Consider the following 18,862-nt stretch of genomic DNA (forward strand, 5'->3'; position numbering starts at 1 on the left):
AGACCACCAGGTCAATGAACTCAGGTGCAAGTCAGAAATGCCAGCTCTACCTTAATTTTCACAAACTGTGACCAAGGGCAAGTTAAAAGTTAATTTGGGTATATCAATAAGTTAAACTTAGAATTACCCATAGGCCCCAGCAATTCATTCCTAGATATAAACACAAGAGAATTAAAAACAGGTCTTTGAACAAAATTTGAGCACACGTGTTTATAGCAGCATTATTCATAATACCCAAAAGGTGGACACGATATAAATGTCCATCAGCTGATGAATGAATGAACGAAATATGATTCATGTATCTATGCAACAGAATATTATTCAGCCATAAAAAGGAATGAAGTCCTGGGCTGGGCATGGTAGCTCACACCTGTAATCCCAGTACTTTGGGAGGTTGAGGCAGGTAGATCACGAGGTCAGAAGCATGAGACCAACCTCGCCAACATAGTGAAACCCCATCTCTACTAAAAATACCAAAAATTAGCCGGGCGTGGTGGCGGGCACATGTAATCCCAGCTACCTGGGAGGCTGAGGCAGGAGGATTGCTTGAACCCAGGAGGCAGAGGTTACAGTGAGCTGAGATCACGCCACTGCACTCCAGCCTGGTGACAGAGTGAGACTTTGTCTCAAAAACAAACAAAAATAAAAAATAAAAAACAAAAAACAAAAATTAGTCAGGCATGATGGCACACATGCCTGTAGTCCCAGCTACTCTGGAGGCTGAGGCAGGAGGATGGCTTGAACCTGGGAGACGGAGGTTACAGTGAGCTGAGATCGTGCCACTGCACACCAGCATAGGTGACAAAACAAGACTCTGTCTAAAATAAAATAAAATGGTTAAAATGATAATTTTATGTTATGTACAATTTTTAAAAACCGCATGTCTCTCCCCTTTCAGGCAAGAGGTGGTGTGGGATAAGACAGGCCATCAGAAGACACAGGTCCCTTAGCTGAGCTCTGCTTACCGTGCTGGGCACCCTCGGGCAGGTTAGCACACCTTTCTGAACACTATTGTCCTCTGTGCCCTGGGACTATGGCCCTTGGCCCTGCAGACCTCACAGGCTCAGGGGAGGCTCATGCAGGGGAGGCCACAGGGTACACCAAAGAATGCTACAAGGCTAGAATCATGTAAAGGAATAGCACCATGACAGTGAGAGCATACAGGAATACAGCATGATGTCATTTTGGGTATTTGTCCCTACTCGAATCTCATGTTGAACCGTAATCCTCGGTGTTGGAGGTGGGGCCTGGAGGGAGGTGTTTGGGTCATGGGAGTGGATCCCTCATGGCTTGGTGCTGTTCTCCAGATACTGAATGAGTTCTCTTGAGATCTGGTTGTTGTAAAGCGCAGTCCTCCCCCAACCCCACTCTCTTGCTCCTGTTCTCATCCAGGGATGGAGGGGCAAGCTCCCACTTGGACTTCTGCCATGATTGGAAGCTTCCAGAGACTCCCCCGAAGCAGATGCTGGAGTTATCTGTGTTTCCTATGTAACCTGTATAACTGTAAGCCAATTAAACTATTTTCTTGTAAATTGCTTGGTCTCAGGTACCTCCTTTTTTCTTTTTTCTTTTTTCTTTTTTTTTTTTTTGAGACGGAGTTTCGTTCTTGTTACCCAGACTGGAGTAACAAGATCGTGCAATAGCACGATCTCAGCTCACCGCAACCTCCACCTTCTGGGTTCAAGCAACTCTCCTGCCTCAGCCTCCTGAGTAGCTGGGACTACAGGCACGCACCACCATGCCCAGCTAATTTTTGTATTTTTAGTAGAGACGGGGTTTCACCTCGTTGACCAGGATGATCTTGATCTCTTGACCTTGTGATCCACCCACCTCGGCCTCCCAAAGTGCTGAGATTATAGGTGTGAGCCACCGTGCCCAGCCTCCTTTTTTCTTTTTCTTTTTAGATGAGATCTCAATCTTTCACCCGGGCTGGAATGCAGTGGCACCATCTCAGCTCACTGCCACCTCCTTCTCCCAGAATCAGGTGATCCTCCCACCTCAGCCTCCCAAGCAGCTGGGACTACAGGTGTGCACCACCACACCAGCTAATTTTTGTATGTTTTCGTATGGACCAGATTTTGCCATGTTTCCCTGGCTGGTCTCAAACTCCTGACCTCAAGCAATCTGCCCACCTTGGCCTCTCAAAGTGCTGGGATTACAGGTGTAAGTGACTGCACCCAGCCAGGTATTTCTTTCTAGCAATACAAGAACGGTTTAACTCAGAACGCTTGGGCTCCATCCTGACAGCTAAACATCCCTTACATTGGCCAAGGTGTCCTCCCTTTTCCAGAGGGCCCTATCCTGCTTTGTCTCATAAAGTCTCTGAAAAGAAGGCAGGCCAGAGACAAGCAGGGGTTCTCCTCCCAGGGTGACCTGCCAATGTGTCTTCCCTGGCTGGCTTTCCAGAGGACACCCCCTGGGTGTGCACATGGAGGGGCACAGGGAAACTTCAGAAGTCTGTGGGTGCTGGAGAACCTGGACATATCTCATTGCCAGTGTGTCTTGGTAAGCGAGGGCAGAAAGCAGCAGTAGGCACACCAGCCTTGGCGCCCCCTGCTGGCAGTCTGATGCACAGGCCATGTTCTTACCTCCAGACCTTTGCACATGCTATTCCCTCTGCCTGGAACTGTCTTCCATTGTATTAGTTCCCTATTACTGCTGTAACAAATTTCCACAAACTCATAAGGCTTAAAACAACACCAATTTATTTACTTGTTTTTATTTATTTATTTGTGTTGAAACAGAGTCTCCCTCTGCTACCCAGGCATGATCTCGGCTCACTGCAGCCTCTGCCTCCTGGGTTCAAGCAATTCTCCTGCCTCAGCCTCCTGAGTAACTGGGACTACAGGCACGTGCCACCATGCCCGGCTAATGTTTTGTATTTTTAGCAGAGACAGGGTTTCACCGTGTCAGTCAAGATGCTCTCGATCTCCTGACCTCATGATCTGCCCGCCTAGGCCTCCCAAAGTGCTGGGATTACAGGCATGAGCCACTGCACCCGGCCCAAACAACACCAATTTAAACTTGATGGTTCTGGAGGTCAGAAGTCAGTCATAGGTCTTAGGGGGCCAAAATCGAGGTGCCGGGGCTGCACTGCTTTCCGGAAACTCAGGAGGGGCATCTGTCTTCTTGCCTCTGCCAGATCCTGGAGGTTACTGCATTCCTTGGCTCCTGGTCTTCTCCTTCCATCTTCAAAGCCGCAGTCATTTTTCCATAGTCACATCTCCCTCTGAGCACGGTCAGGAAGAGCTCACTGCTTTAACGGTGGTTCGATTGGACCTGCCCAGGTAATCCCGGATAGTCTCCCCATCTCAAGACTCCTTACCCCTAATCTCATCTGCAAAGTCCCTTTTGCCCTGTAAGGTAACATCATCACAGGTCCTGGGGACAAGGAGGTGGCTATCTGTGGGGGCTATTATTCTGTCTACCACAACCACTTCCTCTTACCTTGACTAACTGCCTACTTGTTCAGTGATTCAATGCATACGTTTTGGGTGCCTACAACATCTCAATGCTGTGCAATCACGGCGACCAGGAAAAATGCAGCCTCTGCCATCGTGAACCTCATAGGCTGGTAGCTCTTGGTGTAGATCATCACCACCTCCAAGAAGCCTTCCCTGACTGCTCCCTCGGACCCCCTAGCTGCTCCATTGCAGCACTGTCACTTTACAAATTCTCTGGCCTATCTCCCCAGCCAGACACCTCAAGGACCGGGAGTGCGTCTCATTCACCTCCACATTGCCAGAGACCTCACCTAGCAGAGTGAGTACTTGGGACACATCGATTGAACGGGCGAATGCGGGTTCCATCTCTACTCCACCGAGCTGTGCGACCTCAGGCAATCCCATTCCCTCTCAGAGCTGTTTCACCAGTTCTACAGTGGGTATGCATGGTAGCACCTAGCTTCAGAGGTTATTGTAAGGATTAAATCAGACAAGGTCCATCATGCACATAGTAGGTGTTCAGCCAAATGGCAGCTCCCTTCTCTCTTTGAACTGCTTCATGGACACAGGCTCTGAGTTCAGTGTTTGTAATTCTTGACCTGGGCCCAACACTGAAATTATCCCAGGCCTCAGATTTCTCCATCAGAGAACCAGGTTATAGGAGCATTCATCACAGGTGTGTCTCTACACAGAACCCTCCCCACCCCCAAAACACCAAAGGCCACCTTTTGGAGGACTGGCTAGAAGTATGGAAGCTGGGCCAGGTGCCGTGGCTCACGCCTGTAATCCCAGCACTTTGGGAGGCTGAGGCAGGTAGATCACAAGGTCAAGAGATCAAGACCAGCCTAGCCAATATGGTGAAACCCCATTTCTATACAAAAAATACAAATATGATCTGGGCATGGTGGTGGCTGCCTTTAGTGCCAGCTACTCGGGAGGCTGAAGCAGGAGAATTGCTTGAACCCGGGAGGTGGAGGTTGCAGTGAGCTGAGATTGTGCCACTGCACTCCAGCCTGGGTGACAGAGCAAGAATCCATCTGAAAAAAAAAAAAAAAGACGATGTATGAAAGCTAGCCAGGTGCTGTGGTTCATGCCTGTAATCCCACTTTGGAAGGTGGACAGATGGCTTGAGCCCAGGAGTTCAAGACCAGCCTGGACAACATGGTGAAAGTCCATCTATACCAAAATAAAAAAAAAATTAGCCAGGCATGGTGGCACGTGCCTGTAGTCCCAATTACTGAAGAAGCTGAGGTAGGAAGATTGCTTGAACCCAGGAGGTCGAGACTACACTGAGCCATGATTTTGCCACTGCATTCCAGCCTGGGTGACTGAGAGAGACTGAATCTCAAAAAATAAAAACTATAAAATAAGTATGGAAGCTGAGTCTTAGCTAGATATTCAGCAAGAAAACCCCGTGAAAGCTGAACACACGTCTGTCTGCACACAGAACATGCTTCCATCTGGCATCATTCAGTGTTGAAAGTCTGGATTTTGGAGTCTGGCTGACCTGGATTCAAATCACTCCTCTCCTGTAATCGGTGCACTGACCTTGAACAAGGGTCTTCCATTTCTGTGAACTTGATTTTCCTCGTCTGCAAAATGGGGACAATAAGAGGACCCATTTGTGAGGAAGTGTCTCACCTGGCACCTGGCACGCAGTAAGGTCAAGATCACGGTGAGCTCTGATGATCAGAGGAAGAAGCCCACCACCACTGAGGAAGCGGCAGGGAGACGGGGCCCCTGGAAGTCACCGCAGATCAGCCTCCAATTCCCGTAACTCAGCGACTCCCACTCGCCTGGTAACTTTGGAAAATATTATCTTAGTGTTTGCAATTCTTGATCTGGGCCCAACATGAAATTACTGCAGACTTTCTTCTTCTTGTTCTTCTCCTTTTTGACAGCTTGAGCAAAAGGAGTTGTTTTTGAACTTCAGAGGGGAAAAATACACGCGCACACGCACACGCCCCAAACAGCATCATTTCGCAGGACAGAATGTCCCCTGTGCTCCAGAGCAGGCGGCCCCAGCCCCACTCCGGCAGGCCTCACAAACACTTAGTGTCACTGCGGGTTATGTAAGCGTGGTTTGGGCCTGTGGGGCTGGACGTGGCCTTGGGTTTTGAAAGGAGGCAGAGGAGTTTGGGTGAGGAGCTGTTTGGCTCAAAATAGATCCAGGAACTCAGTGCAGAAAAAAAAAACCTCCTAGACTCTACTGAAAGGAATATTTAGATGTATAGTCTGGAATGTCCAGAACTCAGAAAACACAAGCCAGACTGTGGCCAATGTGGCTTTCGTGGCCTCATCACACATATGGGTGGGGTGACAGGTCGTGGCGTGTCACCACGTGACCCCTGCCATGGGACAAAGGTCAGCACACAGACCAGGTCCCTCCTGGAAGAAAAACGCCAGTTCTTAGTGTTTTCCAAAATGGTTTGTCCTTCTGTTCCTGGAGTTCGCTGCCTTTCTGCCGTGGCGCGGGATTTCGTGATTCCTACCGGCAAGCAAGATATTTGTTCCAGCGAAAGGAAGGCAGGAGATACAGGGCAATGAGCTCATCCTGACTTGCCTGAAGCCTTTCCCAGTTTCAAAACTGAAAGTCTCACTTGCAAGGAAACCCCTCTGTCCTGGGCAGATGGGGACAATGAGTCGCTCTGCAGGACAGCATAATCCTGATGACCACCATCATCTTTCTGGAGCCCCGAGTAAGTGACCCTTGACAGGCTTATTTATATGCACTGTCACATCTCGTTCCCCCAGCTGCCTTTCCAGTAGGTTTCCCATACCCATTTGACAGACAAACGAGGCTGGGAGGAGGAAAATACATGAGAATACATGGGGGAGTGAGGGAGACAGGAAGATGCTCAGGTGTTAAAATCGGAGATTTGGCCTGGTGTGGTGGCTCGCACCTGTAATCCCAGCACTTTGAGAGGCCAAGGCAGGAGGATAACCTGGGGTCAGGAGTTCAAGACCAGCCTGGCCAACATGGTGAAACCCTGTCTCTGATAAAACTACAAAACTTAGCTGGATGTAGTGATGGGCACCTGTAATCCCAGCTACCCAAGAGGATGAGGTGGGAGAATCACTTGAATCCAGGAGGTGGAGGTTGTAGCGAGCCAAGATCACACCACTGTACTCCAGCCTGGGAAACAGAGCAAGACTCTGTAAAAAAAAAAAAAAAATTCAGAGATTCCTGGGCCCCAACCCAGAGAATCCAACCCAGTAGTTGTGGGAACTGCATTTATAACACACTCTCCTGGTAGTTCCACGAGCAAGTAATTTCAATGTGCAATGCCCAGCCCAGCTCCACTGGGAATTACCTTGGAACTGAGCATGGAAGGTGAAGTTCAGTGGGGACAGGCATCTGAGCTGAGGGAACAGCATGAGGAAGGGCACGAAGGTGTAGTGATGGGAGAGTGTCTAGCTGAATATAATGTCCTTCATGGGCAAAGTGGGACAGGAGGCTGCCGTTGACAGATCTAGGGCTTGAACACCAGGCTAAGGAGTTTAGACTTTATCCTGAGGGCACTGGGGAGCCATGGACAGCTTTAAACAGTGGTGACAAGGTCAAATTTGTGTTTTGGAAAGATGACTCCAGCTCTTACGCAGCAGTTATGTTGCAAAGGAGTATGAGTGGAGGCAATGGAACAGATAGGAGGAAAGTGACAGAAACCCAGCGCAAACTGGCTGACACCAAAATGGAAATTCATTGACTCATGTAATTGACTCCAACTTCAGGTATGGCTGGATCCAGGTTCTCAATTTAGAAACCAGCCTCTCTCCGTGTCTTGGCTCTATTCTGGCTTCTTTCCAGACAGGCCCTCCCTCTGTGATGACAAGTTAGTCTCCAGAAGCTCAGTACTTGCCTCCTGTGGCTCAGCAACCCCATCAGAGAGAAAAATCCCTCTTGCATAGAACTTTCAACCAAATTCCCAGAGCTGGCACCTGCTGGCTCTGATGGGCTCATCCCCTGGCCAATAACAGTGGTACCTTGTTGGCCAGGTCTGCATCAAGACCCACCCCTAGAGTTAGGGAGTGGGATCAGCCCCATCCCAAATCCATAGTCTGGTATGGGAGAGGGGGTGCTGATCCCCAGAGGAAAATCTGGATTCTGTCTCCAGGAACCTTGATCATGGACCATGTAGGGGAGAGAGTCCCAGCTTGGGCTGGAACCCAAGGATTACGGATTACCGTCCCCACCTGCCTGAAGTGGAAAGAGAGAGGTGAAGAGAGTGGCAGAAGGCCACACAGCAACCTGAGGGCATCAGGTCTCAAACTTCCTTCAGACAAACACTAAGGCCAGCAGTTCGTGATGAATGCCCTGCAAGGGGGGATTTCTGCACAATCCCTGGAAACAGACCACAGAAGCTGCTCCTGAGTCTCAGGGACTTAAGAAGTAACTTCCATAGCTGCTATCTCACAGTGCCATTGCAATCTCTAATAACTGCAAGCAATTTTGTTTTTGAGATAAAATCTTGCTCTGTCTCCCAGGCTGGAGTGCAGTGGTGTGATCTCGGCTCATTGCAACCTCTGCCTCCCAGATTCAAGCGATTCTCCTGCCTAGCCTCCCAAGTAACTGAGACTACAGGTGCGCACCACCACGCCAGGCTACTTTTTGTATTTTTAGTAGAGATGGGGTTTCACCATGTTATCCAGGCTGGTTTCAAACTCCTGACCTCACGATCCACCCACCTCAGCCTCCCAAAGTGCTGGGATTACAGGTGTGAGACATCTCATTCAACAAGTAAATATTTTTAAATGAATTATTTTAGTTTGATGGACCGATTGATTGAATGATTGAGATAGGGTCTGACTGTCGCCCAGGCTGGAGTGCCCGGGTGTAATCACGGCTCACGGCAGCCTCAAGCTCCCCAGCTCAAGTGATCTTCCCACCTCAGCCTCCAGAGTAGCTGGGACCACAGGTAGGTGCCACCACGCCCAGCTAAGTTTTTATTTTTTGCTATCTTGCCCAGGCTGGTCTTGAACTCCTGGGCTTAAGCGATCCTCCAACCTCAGCCTCCTGAAGTGATGGGATAGCAGGTGTGAGCCACCACGCCAGGCCTTTATTTTTAATTGACAAAAATTATATGCATGTGTATACACACACAAGGGAATAGTATTCAGCATTATAAAAGACAGAGACCCTATCCTTTGCGACAACATGGATGAACCTGGAGGACATTATGCTAAGTGATAAGCCAGACACAGAAAGCTAAGTGCAGCAAGATCTCACTTCTATGTGGAATCTAAAAAAGTCAAACGCATAGAAGCAGAAAGTAGGAGACTGGTTACCAGGGGATGGGGGCGGGGCCTGGGGGAACAAGGGGATGTTGGTCAAAGAGTCCACAGCAATTAGGCAGGAGGAATAAATTCTACAGGTAAATGTTAAAAGGGGAGAACCCTCAAGTAATCTCTGGTCTAAAGTCAGGATTAAAGAGAATAATCACATCTCACACACCGGCCTCTGAATTGCAAGGTCATCAGAGCAGACAGAGCCACAGGCTGATGGAGCTGAGGTTCCCTGAAGCACGGGAGACCATGGTGAGTCTCTGCCCAGGCACAATTGATTCGGACGTGCAGAGCTGTGGCTGCGTGGAGTGCAGTCCTCACAGCAGTGCCGCAGAGCCACCAATCCTGAGCTTCCCCAGCCCCTAACCCTACCTGGTACATTATGAGACCCAATAAATAGTTGTCAGATCAATGGATGGCTGCCCCAATTGTCTTGCACACCTCCTGGCATGGGAGGCTTACTGCTACCCAAGGCATCCTGTCCCTTTGTTCAACAGCCCTGCCAGAAATGCAGCTCTTGACCCCAAATGGCAAAATTATGGAGCAACATCCAGGTAACTGCAGCTTTAGAATGTATCCTCAGGAAAGAATTCAAAAGCAGCAAAAGTAAGTAATCAATAGGAAGGTGTTCATTCTAGTGTTGTCTACGAGGGTAGAAATCTAGCAGTGATCTGAACGCCTCACAGATGGCAAAGATTTTGTGTGTGTGTGTGTGTGTGTGTGTGCATGCACGTGTGTGTGAGTGCAAAAGAGAGAGAAAGAGTGCATGTTACTCCTGAGACACCACTACAATCGACAACCTGGCAACCATTAAAAACGTGAACTCTGAGAAGCATGTAGAAACATGAGGAATCGCAGTCTAACAGAAGGTTAGGAAAGGCAGAATGCACATTGTGCCTGCAGCCACGTCAGCTAAATGCGCACAGACAGGAGGGGGTGGAAATAAGCAGACAAGGAAATAGCTGTGTGGTCCGTGTGGCTGCACCTTAGGCTGCCTTTTTTTCTTTTTTTTTTTTTTTGACAGTGTCTCGCTCTGTGGCCAGACCGTCGTCTGGAGTGCAGTGGTGCGATCTCGGCTCACTGCAACCTCTGACTCCTGGTTCAAGGGACTCTCCTGCCTCAGCCTCCTGAGTAGCTGGGATTACAAGCCCGCACCACATGCCCAGCTAATTTTTGTATTTTTAGTAAAGATGGGGTTTCACCATGTCGGCCAGGATGGTCTCAATCTCCTGACCTCGTGATCTGCCCACCTTGGCCTCCCAAAGTGCTGGGATTATAGGCGCGAGCCACTGCGCCCCACCTAGGCTGTTTTAAAAAGCTTCCTTACAATTGCATCTCCCCATCCTCTAAGTACCATTGTTCCCATTTTATAGATGAGAAAATCGTCACCCAGGGAACTAGCCATTTGCACATCATGGCTGCTGAGACAAACCGGGCGGCTGACTCAGAGCCCCTTTTTGATCCTGTCACCCCTCAGCTGGGCCCACAAGCTCTGTAGCCCTTCCGAGAGCTGAAGGCAGGATCCTTGCCCCGAGCGCCTTGTCTTCTTCTCGGTGACCGTTCCTGTACCCTCATTGTCCCCCCTAAGACTTGCTTTCAATTCTCCCCATCATAGACCAAGAAGGAGCCATGGCCAGAGATGGCGCCCTGATCGACTAGCATTGCCTGGAAATGTTCCTGCTGTCACAGCCTGACCTTTGTGTGAATCTCAGGAACAGAGACCCCTTACGCCCACTGGGGCGGCCCTGCCAGGTGAGCCAACGGAGGCATGTGTGGAAGTGCCCATCCTGGCCATCTGCTCTCCAGTGTGCTATTAAATCTGACCCGGCAATCATAACTTTCTAGTAGACGACGGCCTCATAACCACAGTACATCCCTGGGCTTCAGGCTCTGGGCTCTGTGGAAAATTCTAGAGCATCACAGGCCAGGTTAAGAGTCCCTTCTTTGAAAAAAAGTAGAAGACATAAGCTCTCTGCAGATAGAGCCGGCTTTGCTGAGCCATTGATTACTGTCAGTGGCAAAAACCGCGATTACTTTTGCACCAACATAATACTTATCTCCTCTTCCCGACAGCTCGCTAAGGTGCATGTTATTCTCCCCGTTTTACAGATAAGGAGTCTGAGGCTCCATAGGTGGGCAGTATCACTGAACTTGCAAAAGAGCCACAGCTGGGCTCTGAAGACAGACTCATCAGGCACTGCAAACATGCCCCTTTCCTCCAGCCTGGGATAAAAGGCTGAAGCAAACGCAGTTCTCTTCCCTCACCCACCCCAGCCCTGAATTCTTCGCATTTGAGTCATATCTTCAGGAGTTTCCCAGAGACACAAGCCCCCTATTCAGACATTCACTCAACAAACATTCGTTGGGCACTGATTGTATGCTAGAATCTGCATGCAGAGAGGTAGGGAAGCTTTCACGGACCAGAAAGCCGTGGCCCCTGGCCTCTTGGGGCTCAGGCTAAAGGGAGCGGCAGCCTCCAACCATCACAGGAAGCTATACAGTTGGAACAATGGCGAGGAAGGTATGAGATGCCACTAGAACATCAGGGCCGTGGAGGACTTCCAGGCAGCAGAAACAGCACATGTAAAGGACCTGTGGTGGGAACAAAATAGGCCAGTGTGGCAGGAGGAGAGTGAGTGTCGGGGATAAAATTCATTCTGATTAACACCTCCTACCAGTGGTTCCAACATTTGCCACGCGGCCACTGCATGCTGCCTCTGAGCTTCTCGTACATAATCTCTAATCCTTCCTGTGCTTTCCTGTAGCAGTAGGGTGAGGATATTTGCCCCCACTCCTCATTTTACAGTTGAAAGAAAATGGAAACTCAGAGAGATATTGAAAGTTCCCAGACCCGGCAAGTGACCCTGATTCCGGACACCCAGCCTCGGTGGTAAAGGTTTACCACGTGTCTGGCTCTGTGTGAAGCGCTTTACACATCTTACTGCAACGAGTCCTGTCCAAAACCTGAGATGCAGTGACTTGCACAGACAAGAAAAGCGAGGCTCAGAAGGAGATGCGACCCACAGAGCCCGGAAGCTGAGGGGCTGGAAGCAAGTCCAGGGTTGTTTCCCCAGGACCACATTTGCAGCAGCCTCGGGGAGAAGCCAGCCCCACTCCATGCGCAGATGTGAGTGATGAATTCACCCACGGTTACTCGTCTAGCCACTGACCTGCAGCCTTGGCAGACCCCCGGGCTAACCAACCTCCAGCCACAGAAGTGAGAACTCTCCCGGTGACTGGGGACATCTTTCTGTGAGCCATCTGAGGGCCTGGCCCCCTCTTCATCCTGTGGGTTCCCTTTATCATCAGCCGATCCTTTCACACCTGCCACTATGTTGGCTGGCACCGTCAGGCTGAAGCCCACTTCACCATTGCCTGAGTCTGGGTTCCCCTGAAAGAAGGCCCTCGGGCAAGGATCTCAGGGCGAGCCCTTTGTCTGACAATTGATTCCAGAAGTAGGATTCGATGTGGGGAAGTAACAGAGGAGGAAACCAACGAAGGATGTATTAGGGAGTGGCTGACCACTGTAGGATCGGCACAGTCCTGCTGGGGACTCACTACGCTGCGGCTGCCCCCACGGAGGGATGAGGGAGCTGGGGTATTTACCCCCGAGTGCCCATCCCTCTCTGGCTGAGGGCTGCTCCTGGGATGGGTCCAGGGGTGTTAACTCTCCAGCACTTCTAGCCAGCCTGCCCAGTTACCTGGCCAAGAACACAGGATCTATCTCCTCAGATGACCTGCAGGGAGCCAAGACATGTGAGTGCATCATTTAGGGGAAGTTCATTCATCCTTCCACTCTGCCGGGTAGCAAACATTTCTAGAGCCTCCATCCCTGTGCCTGGCAGTGCTATGGTCTGAAAAGAGGCAGCCTGGAAGGGCACGACCATCAAACGCCTACACGTGAGGCACCATACTAAATGCTTAAATATGCAATCTTTTCAAACTACACGTGCATGTATAAGTGTCAACACCACCTCACGAGGCCATGTGTGGTGGCTCATGCCTGGAATGTCAACACTTTGGGAGGTTGAGATGGAAGGATCACTTGAGCCCAGGAATTTGAGACCAGTCTTGGCAACATAGTGAGACCCCATCTCTACAAACAATTAAAAAAAAACTAGCCGAGCATGGTGGTGCGTGCCTGTGGTCCCAGCTACTTGGGAGGCTGAGGTGGGAGGCCCATTTGACCCCAGGAGGCTGAGGCTACGGTGAGCCGTGATCACACCCCTACACTCCAGCCTGGGTGATGGAGCAAGACCCTGTCTCAAAAAATTGAAAACAAACACTTCAGCATATTTTGCATTCCCTCCGTACTGACTGTGACCAGTATGGGCATGTGAATCACCCTTGGAAGTTTGGCTTTTCCATCCATAAAATGAAACCCCGTCTCCTAGGGTTGATGAGAGGATTACATTGTAAAGTTCCCAGACACAGGGCCTGACGCAGAGTAAGCACTCCATAAATGGTAGCGATTCTGCTATTTTTCTCTTCTTATCATCATAGTTCACCAAATCCAAGACACCGTCAGTTGTAAACCACATCACAATCTTCGAGATATTATAATGAGGGAAGAAAAGCACTTCTTAGAATTGATGGGATATGGCCTTGTTCCCATTTTCCAGATTAAGGCTGTATTGAGGCTTGGGGTAGGAACAGAATTGGCCTGTTTTCCCCCTACGATCGCTGCTTCCCACCCCTAAGACAGGACCCTCACTCGGTCACCCTGGTGTCAGGTTCAGGGAGATTTTGCTGTTGATGCTACGCTACAGGAGGAGAATCAACACTTTTCAAGCTGTGGATTAACTTATTTCAGTGCTGTGTCAAAGAGAACCAGAAGTCTGCAGCAATTATGTGGATGGGGCCCACACCCACCCAACACCCTCCCCTGGCCTCCACCAAGATGACTCAGCCCAAATTATCCCCTTAATTGTCTCAACCTGCGTGGACTCCAGCCGGGGCCCTCCTTCCCCAAAAGCCGCATGACTGGATCCTTGAGGGCTGCAGAGAGCAGCACGCTCCCCTCTCTCTGAAAAGGAATGTGGCTTTCCAGGCCCTTCCACCACTGCTCATCAGCTCTGTTTTCACTTCCCTCCCCATGGTTGTTGATGGTCTTTATGAAAACTTCTGGGCCAACATGGCGGCTCATGCCTATAATCCCAGCACTTTGGTAGGCCAAGGCGAGAGATTGCTTGAGTCCAGGAGTTTGAGACCAGCCTGGGCAACATAGTGAGGGCTCCGTGTCTTTAAAAAATAAAAATAAAAAATTAATTTTAAATTTTAATTAATTTTTTTTAAACTTAAAAAAATTAGCTGGACGTGGTTGCATATGCCTGTGGTCCCAGGCACTTGGGAGGCTGAAGTAGGAGGATTGCTTGAGCCCATGAGGTTAAGGCTACAGTGAGCTGTGACTGCACCACTGCACTCATTCTGAATGATGGAGTGAGACCCTGTCTCAAAAAAAAAGAAACAGAGAGAGAAAGAAAGGGGTTGGGAGGGAGGGAAGGAGGGAGGGAGGGAGGGGAAAAAAAAGAGAAAAAAGAAAAGAAAGAAAGTTCTTCTCTGAATAGACCTCCCTTTGGAGATCCCTGTTCCTTTACTGCTGACCCTGCCTTACCCTGTTGCAAGGCCTGGGGGAGGGAGAGTACTGAATTTTAAGTCCCTTTAGGGGAGGGACTATCTTACACTGCCATCTGAATCCCACCAGCAGAGGTCATGGCACAGAGAAGACATTGGAGCTAAGTGGGGTTGGATAAAAAAAGGAAAAAATGAAAAAAGAACCAAAGAGGTTTGATCATGGAAGAACAAAGGAGGCCTCTGAGGAAGGAGGGGGTGTGCCAAGGCTGAATCAGACTCCCTTAGCAAGAACAAGAAGACATAACAGCAAAAACAAGCAGACACAGTGATGTTCCCCATAAACCAAAGAACACTCAGGATTGGCAGATGGGATGATGCACTCAGGGGTAGACTTTTATATTCAGGATTCAGAAGAGAATTATTTGTTGGCTAAGAAAGCTCTCCTAGTATATTGATTTTATGAATGCAGAAGTCCCAAGAATTGAACAGGTATTTTTTTAAGACCTATGGGGGAGGCAGATCAGGAGTCATAGGCCCCTGACCCAGGCTGTGGTCACTGCAGGCTGGGAGACCCTGGGAAAAGTACTCATTTATTTTGATTGGCAGGTACACAGGAATGAAGTGATTCCCTCAAGGACACTTGTCTGTAAGAGACTCAATATCATCGCTGGTCTAGACAGCTCCTCAAACCCAGTCAGTTACCCTCCCCACAGCCACAGACATGGGCCATATTTAACACAGTTAAATATGTTCATTCTTCCAGGTTATCTGCCACTCTTAGGTACACACACGTATATATCCAAGAACAACAAAGAGCGTTGTCTTGAGTAAATGGTTTTTTAAATGAATATAAATGATTTTACCAACTGTGGCTCCTTTGCAACTTTCTTTTCTTCAATATTAATTTCAAGACTCATCCATGCTGGTAAGTATGGTGATAACTCCTTTTCATTGCTGTACAATAATCTGTTTACAAATATCCCTTTACAAAAAAATTTAAGAGACAGGTTTTTGCTTTGTTGCCCAGGCTGGAGTGTAGTGGCGTGATCATAGCCCGCTAAGCTCACTATAACCTCAAACTCCTGGGCTCAAGTGATCCTCCCACTTGAGCCTCCCAAGTAGACAGGACTACAGATCCACAATTACACCCGGCAAATTTTGCTTTTTAGTGTTTATAGAGACTGGTTCTCACTCTGTTGAGACTGTCCTCAAACTCCTGGCCTCAAGTGATCCTCCTGCCTTGGCCTCCCGAAGTGCTGGGATTATAGACGTGAGCCACCGTGCCCACCCAGTTTCCCTTACTGTACCTATCCATTTCCCCACAGACAAACATCTAAGTTGTTTCCAAGCCTGACCCACTGGACACTTCACTTCCTCCTTCAATGATCCCAGCTATAAAAATGAGAAGCAACAGTTGACTTCCAAGTTGCCACAGGCTGTCTGCTCCAAATGCAGACTTCACCCCCAGGAAGTTCACCATTCCATCGGGGAGCTGTGATTTGTACGTAAGTGAAAGAAATCTCACTCCATGACTGAATTGGGTGGTAACCAGCGTCTTCATCCTCATCTCTGACCTCTAAACCCTTGCCACCCTGAGAACGCTTTGCACAGTGCCTGGCACTCCTGGGAGAGTGAGTGAGGCAATGAGTGGAGTGGGATGGGTGGAAGAGGGAGGAGTGGGGTACAGCTCTGCAATTACATCAATCGCATCAGCGGGGGAGTGGGGCATCTGCCTGGTGCATCCATAGCAGCCCAGCCTGGGCAGCTTCCTGCCCCATCCCAGCAGGACATACCTCACATCACACAGCGGGAATCCTCTTGCTGTTATTTACGTTGCCTGCAAAATCCAGGAAGCCATCCCTGAATATGTGGCCCCATGTCTTGAGATCAAATCCTTTCAGCAGGATTGTCTTTCCCCAGTATCCTCCTGTGATCCAGACTGCAGAGCCTGCCTGATGTGGATTCGGATTTGCTGTTCCTGGGAACAAGAAAGAAAGCGAGTTTCGAAAGCTCAGAATCCGATCTCCGGCCCGGTGGAAACACTGCCATATGCTTAATTGTGCTCCAATTACACAGGATGCTCCAGAATCACTGCTCTGGGGTGGAGAGACGCTAATGGCCATCATTACATTTGGACAGCCCTGTTCGGCTTTCTATGATCTTTGCAACTACTGTATTTGGTTCACTGACAGTTGCTGGCCTGTTTTAACACGGGAGAGATGGCGGAGTTCCTCATTTGCAAACACTGACTGAGAACCTAGGATGGACCAAGCCTGGTTTCAGGCACTGAGGACAGTGCAAAGTAGGTTCTCATGAAACTTCTAGTCCAGTGGGGAGACAAGCAATACACACACACACACACACACACACACACACACACACTGCCCATAGAGATAAGTGCCATGAACAATTAAGAGCTATGAGAAATGGGAGTAGGGTGTGGTAGCTCACATCTGTAATCTCAGCACTTTGGGAGGCTGCGGTGGGTGGATCATGAGGTCCAGAGTTCAAGACCAGCCTGGCCAAGATGGTGAAACCCCATCTCTACTAAAAATATAAAAATTAGCTGGGCATGGTGGCACATGCCTGTAGTCCCAGTTACTCAGGAGGCTGAGGCAGGAGAATCGCTTGAACCCAGGAGGCGAAGGTTGCAGTGAGCCAAGATCACACAACTGCACTCTAGTCTGGGTGACAGAGCAAGACTCCGTCTCAAAAAAAAAAAAAAATAGCTATGAGAAATGGGAGTAGGGCCTAAACAGTGGTCCAGGAAGGCTCCCTGCAGAGGAGACATTTGGGTACCTAGGTGAGGTAAGGGAGGGAGCTGTGAGGAGGAGATCTGCTGGAAGAGTGTTCCAGGCAGCAGGAACAGCCAGTGCAAAGGCCAAGGGGCCCTGCTTGGTATGTGGGACAGCCTGTGTGGCTGGAGTGGAGAGACGGACTAGAAAATGGGGAGAGGATGACACTGTACGGGTCACCGTAAGGAATCTGCACTTCACTGTGAGTGGCATGGGACTGCTTTGAGCAGAGGAAGGATGTGACCTGTTTGATACCTGGAAGAATCTCCCCCACTTTTATCTGAGACAAGGTCTTGCTCTGTTGCCCAGGCTGGAGTGCATTGGTGTAATAATAGTTCACTGCAGCCTCAGAGGGGGCAGCTAAAGCTCCCTGGAGTGAAAGTGTTGGTGAGGTACAAGACCCCAGATCTTCTCAGCTAGATCTGCTTCAGAGCACTGTCAGCACAGCAGGCCAGTGCAAGGCAGAAGTCAACGTTAAAACGGATTTGATTAGCCCAACTCGGGGGAGAGGTCCGAGCTTGCCCATATTGCCGGCCCAAATTTCCCTGCAGCCCCCAGCTGGGCACAGCTGAGCTATGGCTTCCGTGAGCTGCAGGATTTTTGGAATAAAGGCTCAACCTTGGAAAAGTATTAATGAAAATGTCACAGGCACTAAAGTCAAAGCAGATGTGAAGCCAGCTACGCGGGCAGACGTAACTGATAAGAAACAGCCCAGGAGAGAACAAAACCTCTTGAGATTAGGTCAAGGGCAGACCAAAAAAAAAAAAAATGACATCCAGGGGTCCCCCATGGCAACTCGGAGGAACACTGTCGCTCCTGGGGAACAAGCTGACATTTTTGTGCTGTGTTATATATTGACGTCCCGACAGGGCCGCGTGCGGAGGCCTCCACATCAGCAAATAAATATTACGTCTCCATCTTCAGCTAAGCAGAGCTGTGGTGCATTCCTATTACTTCATGTGGATTAACCATCTGGAAGTGGAATCAAGCCGCAGAGTAAAGAATGAGATCCAATTTTGCATTCACCAAAATAAGGCCTACGAGTCTCAATTTATGGCAGACGGTTATGCAGTCTCAGCGGGCCAAAAAATCTCTCTGCAAAAGAATAAAGTTTATGCCAATTACTGTAATAGGAACCAGCACAACAACTGTGTGGGGTTGGCTAAGATCGCAGATATTGCTGTACAGCTCGTAAACTGCAGGGGGCCGGGGCAACGCTGGGGACCCAGTTAATTCATTAAGATAACGCAAGAGAAATGAGGAGCAGAGTTCGTCGTAAAACAGAAATACTTCCCCGCAAAGGACATGGGGGAGTCGAGGTGGAGTGGCTCCTGTTGGGATGGGACCTGGGTCGTGCTGCAGGCAGGTCCAGGGAAATGGGTAATGGTCACGGAGAGGCTGCCTGGTGCTCAGTGGGAAGGGTACAGGAGGAGAGCTGTTCCATTCCGGGCTTTTCTCCACTCCATTCATTCAAAACAGATCTGCTGAGCATGGGCTAGTCTGTGGCAGGCAGTGGGCAGGCCTCGAGCCTACTGTGACCAGTGCCCTGCACTCCTGGGAGCTGCCCTTATGGAGCTCCCAGCCTGGCGGTGCCCAGGAGGGGTGCTGGTCGAGTCGGGAGGTCCAGGGAGGCTTCTTGGATATGGCCCTGGGGCTGAGGTTGAAGGATGCAGAGGAAGGAAGAGGGCTCCAGGCCTACAGGACATGCTGTGGGCTTTGGTCCCGGAGAATCTGGAAGCAGGCTACCGTGGCTGCAGCCTGGTGACG

General features: G+C 49.7%; 1 long non-coding RNA gene across 2 annotated transcripts; it reads left to right on the plus strand.

Moving 5' to 3' along the window:
• The first annotated feature begins 2,765 nt into the window (after positions 1 to 2,765).
• On the plus strand, positions 2,766 to 18,248 carry LOC118146321 (uncharacterized). 2 transcript variants are annotated; one of them, XR_004732005.3, is made up of 5 exons: positions 2,766 to 3,762; positions 9,224 to 9,332; positions 10,342 to 10,478; positions 15,626 to 15,805; positions 16,221 to 18,248. It is a non-coding gene; the product is annotated as an uncharacterized LOC118146321 (long non-coding RNA). The 2 variants fall into 2 exon arrangements; XR_013522045.1 differs by lacking the exon at positions 9,224 to 9,332.
• Positions 18,249 to 18,862: the final 614 nt, after the last annotated feature.

Source organism: Callithrix jacchus, chromosome 1 (genome assembly GCF_049354715.1).
Source record: "Callithrix jacchus isolate 240 chromosome 1, calJac240_pri, whole genome shotgun sequence".
In the NCBI taxonomy this organism is placed as follows: Eukaryota; Metazoa; Chordata; class Mammalia; order Primates; family Cebidae; genus Callithrix; species Callithrix jacchus.